This window comes from Lepidochelys olivacea, assembly GCF_965140295.1.
Source record: "Lepidochelys olivacea isolate rLepOli2 genome assembly, chromosome: 3".
Lineage (NCBI taxonomy): Eukaryota > Metazoa > Chordata > Testudines > Cheloniidae > Lepidochelys > Lepidochelys olivacea.
Window position 1 is genome coordinate 101872353 of NC_140413.1, and position 6000 is coordinate 101878352.

A 6000-nucleotide genomic window follows, 5' to 3' on the forward strand; every position below is an offset into this window, starting at 1 on the left:
GACCCTACACTGGGCCAGTGCAGGAGAAGGTAGCGGCTTAGGGCTTGTCTACAGTGGCAAGCTTTGTTGGCAAAAACTGGCTTTTGGCAACAAAACAGAGACAGGAGGGTAAATTCTTGGCCCCATTGAAGGCAATGAGAGTTTTGCCACTGATTTCAGTGGGACCAGGATTTCACCCATGGACTTACATCTGCCTTGTCCTACAACACCTACCAGAAGTGTCAGTCCTGGAGGAAGGTCCACCCAGCTGCATTTATTAATCAGGAAGGGAGAAAGGCAAGCCTTGGAGGTGGCTGCCCTATCCCGGGGAACACACATCACTAGAGAGTGTTTGATTCAAAGGCCTGGGGACCAGAGTCAGCAAGCAGGACAAGGTGCTTTCCTGGAGGATGAAAGGGTCTGATGAAAGGGTCTGAAACAGACTGACCATTTGGTGTCCAGCTCTCCCTGAGAAAAAAGAAGGCCTAGATATGGACTAGATGGATTCCTTGCCCTCCCCCACACTCCAGAGCTGATACCAGTTGGTTGCTGAAGTTGGGCACTGGTACTTCAACTGTTTCAGTAGAGGAGATTTTCCCCCACCTTGGCAGAAGTGGTGTTTTTGGGCTGCAGCTTTAGATAAGTGGCACTGTACTGCCATGACACCTGCACACCAACCCAGACTGGTTCATATCTTTGCTTCACCCAGTTAGTTTGTCTATTTTATTCCATTGCTCACAGCATACACTCCAGCATCTATTAAGAGCAAATTAGTACTTTGACAACTTGCAAGCTCTTATAGTACTGTTCAGAACAGTATGAAGTTATTCCCTAGTACAAATTCACAGAGAAGAGTTAAATTCTGGATAAACAGAGTGACTCTTGAAATAGCTATGTTGAAAACTTCTCTATGAATTTGCATTCTCAACTTGGAATTATTTTCCAGAACCCTATTCAGGAATTAAACAATATTTTCTAGCCAATGGTGTTTGATAATGCTGTTCTTTTACTTCCACTAATTAGACCCTTTGTGACTAAGTGGTGAATTCATCTTAGGACATTTTGTTGGGGAAGAAAAATCTCTCATCTGTACCCTAAAGTAAACCTTCAGGGGCCAGCAGACTGCTATGGCACCATGTGAAGTTGATTTGCCCTACCCTTCTAGGCAGTCATAGCAGAGTGCTACTAGGATTGTAATCACAATTTTTACACTGTTGCAATAACACAAGGAAAGCACAGGACAGGAACAGGTTCAGTCAATTTCCTTCATCAAACCCATCTGACAATCGCTTGTGGAAAGAGAGACAGAGGCAGAACTGGAGGGCCAAGAGGGAGATATAAGAAAGATGATTAGGAAACAAACAAAAATAAAGGAGTACAAACCATTACTTCTGTATTTTGTGCCACACCAAGGATGCTGTCCGAGCTTAACAAATAAATAAGGGGTCCATGATTTTTTTTTTTTATGTAATTTGGTTAGGTTAAGTGAATAAATTTTGGGACCAATATATTTTGCCTTATGTTCATTCACTGGGTAATCAGATTCTGAAATAAATTGGTTTCTTGGAGTTGAAATGGTTGTCATTAGCGCAGTCCTCTTAATACTGCCACATGCCCCCAGCACTATTTAAGTCCTTATAACATTTTAATCTTTTCAGTTAGAAGGTATGTCTGTCATACAGCAAGGACATAAGCAAGAGAGAAGTCAGGAAGAGTTCAGGGAACTGAGCCCTCTTCTGTGATCATAACAGAAATGATTACACCAGAAAACTAAAGCCTTTTCAGATATACATGAAATACAATATGCAGAAATGCTATTGTAGTTTTCCTCCCCGAACCATAAAAATAAAACCGCAAGTATATTTTCTGGCTGCAGAAAAGGGTGGCCTTTTGAGACCATCCAGAAAGGGCAATTTTCAACATTTGACTCACCTCTAATGGACAACAGTCAGTCACTGTTTTGTGCAGTAATCAACATCCCTTAGTGTTATACAGAAGCTTCTGGAGCCACATGCAGTTTCTAGACACTTTTTGTTTGTTTCCACTTTTCTTTAAAGTAGAAACTGCTAGAAGATTGCTTCCTCCTTCCCCCGCGTCATCTCCTCCCCAAATAATTGTCCTCTTTCATTTAGTCTTGTGGTCTTTATTGAATATTTCTGGGGTTTAAGAGCCCTCCTGGTTTAGGCATATGGTTAAAAAATATTATTTGAACATTTTTATCTAAAGCTGGGTTTGTAAGTAGGTGAATCACAAAATTAATCCACTAGCTTTTTCCTTATGAAATATGTTCTGCTTGAATCTTTCAAGCTCCTTTAAATCAACTAGAGTTATTATAAAAGTTGGGGGGAGGGGTGGGGCGGTGGAAGAGAAGAAAGTATTGAGGCCTAGTTTCTATTCAGGTATTAATACTCCGTTTTATCTGGAGACGGGGGAGAACCTCCAGAGTGTTTTACAAACCAAATTCATACGAATTCCCCAGATCGCTCTTCCCTCCAATACATAACACTCCACTTACAGACTGAACTGAGATTAAAGAGGCCAATTTAAAAAAATCTGTTAAACCCTAAAGATGTATAAACACAAAATTCCCAAGCTAGTTAAAACAAGTTTCATCTTTGGCTGAAGCTGGAATTTTAAGAGACGCTAAAACACTGTATGGGAAGCAATTCCTGTCACATAGTCATATAGACATCAAAGAGAGGAAAAATATTGGAAAATGATTAAGAAGAAACTCTTAAGGGCCCAACCCATCTCAAGATATCCTTGGCATTGGGAGTTGCAAAAGCCCTGGGAGGCAACAGATACAGAGGAAACCTCAGTCTCCTATGAAAACTATTTCAATAATACTTTGCTGGCTTGCACATTTTAGAGCTAGGCAGCAGCTCAAGCTAATCAGCTGTTTACTTCCCTGCACCCCAACTCCAGGACATTCAGTCTCTCCCAGTATTCTCATTTAGGACCACTTAGTAGGCAAGAGTTACAGTGACTTTAGGGCTGGAGTAACTATCCTTTTTTGTGGACTGAGCAACTGACCAGGCTCTGAAATCAGAGAAGAGAATGCTTTCCACCTCTTCTTCTGCTCAATCATGGGCAAGTCCTGACAGGGCTTCCATGTACAGTTGGTTGGGAATTCTTTGGAATGGAAATACTGGTCAAAATGAGAGAATGACACACCAGAATAGCTAAATAGCTAAATCACAGCAATGCAATTATTCTTGAGGCACTTATAAAACCACTTGTTACACTCCTTATCGAATACCACCAGGGTTTGGATGAAATGAGGGAAAACCATGACTGTAAATCACTATGGTTTGAGTGGAGAAACGATGGAGTAAAGAAAAATAAAATGCTGCTGGCCATTTTCAAAATTGAATTGCCTTGTTTTTTCCACCTGCAAAGATAGGTTAAAGCAATATGTGAATTAAGAAAAAAAAAGGCAAATGTGTAATACTTTCTTGCACTAACAAGCCTTTGACGCTAGACAGATTCCCTGATTTTATCAGAGATTCCAACCTCTCCCACACAAATTGCTTCCTCTGCTGAATTTTTGCACAGAGGCAAGTTTTATATATTATATATGACTGACAGTCACCATCACTCTACTGTCCCCTATGCAAAACATTGCACCCTTGCATATGGAGATCAGAACACATCTTGCTGCATTTCCAACCCCAGCACCTTCACATTATTTTAACAGCAGCTAGAAATAGTATTGCAAGATGGGAAAGCACCAAAGGAGTGACTCTGTACACCCTGAAATGGACACAAATAGACAGCACCTCACTAATGGACAAGCTTCTAACCAATGGTATAAAGAAGAAAACCTATGACAAAATTTGGTCCTTTTATGATGACCTATTTGAAGACATTACATGTTCCTCTCCACCTTTTAAGTCGGAATTTTGTTACAGTTATGGACATCTCTAGTTACAGCTTTTGTACACTTACGATGTTTGAATAAAAGTATGACCTACTCATCTTCAATGAAAAGAAAGTAAAGAAGAAAACTTAATTATTTGCATGCTTACACTCTGAAAACGGTTGCAGTTTCTAAGGCACGGTTTGCTTTTGTGGTATGTCTTGGGCATTGTTTTCAAGGAAATTGAGTGGCATAGCTATTGATAATTAAGCTATTCTGCAATAGCTCTTCCAGAAGAGCTCCCTGTGTGGGCATTCTATTTCAGAATAAAACTCACTAACTCTGGAGTAATTACATATTCTGTAATAGCTATATTGGTCAATTTCCCCATGGAGACAAGGTGTTACACTTTAAGTGACAGATATTAAGATTCAATTTCAAGCTCACTGAGGCGGCACTGTGCCTGCCTTTGTTTGCACTGCACCAGGCACATTGTGGATACTATCAGAATATAAATGTGCAAGTGAGAAATAAGGCTCGTACTGTATGGGTTCATGTCTATACCCACACACTCCCCTCTCATTAACAGTTAATGCTTGCAAGCCCCAAAAGCGTTTTAATGAAAATGCTAAATAAAGTGACTCCAGAACACAGAACTTGTTCTCTAGCACACTTCAGAACAGCTCTAGAACATTGCTATTTCCAATGCCATTAGCAGCTGGGGATATAAATCTGATAACCAACTGTATTTTCACTTTTAGATCACTACCCTCCCACCCCACCCCCTGGACTAAAAACAGTTTAAAATGCTTAAAAAAAACCAATTAATTTGATAGCCAACTTCCAGCCAACCCCTTAGTTTCTCAAACAGTGACATTCCAATATATTTGCTGATTTTATGCACACAGTAAGGGGGCCTGCCAGAACAGGCTGTTGGATAATAAGTTAGTTTGCAGATACTGTATAATACAAAGAACAATTTCCAAGAAGAAAAAAAACCTCTCAAAAACCTCTGGTGTTGTGATTTTCACCCCTTTTGAAAAAGCAGGAAAGAAAAGAAGCTCTCCTGGTGTGTGGTTAAGATAACTACAAAGGAACTATTCTTACAAGGTCTCATCAGTGAAACTGAAATATGCTTTGATTGCCTTTTTTTTGGCCTTGCTACTCTGACATGTTGATGGATAATGCAGAACAGTGAATGTCTGTGTTCTAGAAGACACTTAGGATCTATATGAGACTATCCAGATGTTTTGTCTGATTATCTATTAAGAACCTAAGCTTTCTTTCAATACTTGGGGATTACATTTTGAGAGAGAGAGAGCACGCGTGTGTGTAGGGGGGGCTATGTCTATACTGGGAAAAAGATTAGGAAAAGTAGCTCCATTAGAATTTGTTGTTTAAAGTAATTGCTGACAGACACCTAAATTGTGTGCCTTCCATCACTGAATTGCTTTAAAAAAAAAAAAAAAACCAAAAAAAACCCACACCATCCTCCTCCTCCCTATGCCCCCTTGGTTTTGTCAGGCTGAAGGCCCTGTCTGAGCTAATCTGCAATCAGGCACTTGTCCAGTCGGGCTAGGTTTTTATATTCAGTTTAGGGGGGTTGAGTAGCCTACTCCACCTCCCAAGAGAGTGCAGTTTGGCTGAATCTGGTGGGCAGCTCACCCTGTCTGATCTACTCCAACCACAAAGTGACTGTGCCCTGATCAAAGGCTTGCACTACATGGTTTCGGACAACTCATCCCCACTACTATGAGTAGAGGGAAAGGAGGAATCCTTCCTGCTTCCCCCTCCTTTATCACTTGTGCAATGGGGAACAAGATCCTTTGCTCACTCCCTTTCCTAGTACCTAAGGAGAGAAAAGGAAACATCTCCCTCAACCCTTTCCTAGGAGCAGGAGAATGCAAGTAACGCAGACACTATGATTACAGTATGCACAAAATAAAATTTAGTATCTAAGTTATACTATGAAAAGTAACTATGTAAAAATGGCGCTGTGCGATTCATCAGATCTGCCCAGTGCAAGCATTCAGAATGCCGTCTGCTTACAGCTAACTCCTGCAAATGAGAGTTAGATGGCATGCAAGGTTTAAAGTACCCACACAGGGAACAGAAATGTGACAGAAGGCTCTTCAATCTAGCAGACACAGGTATAAACAAGA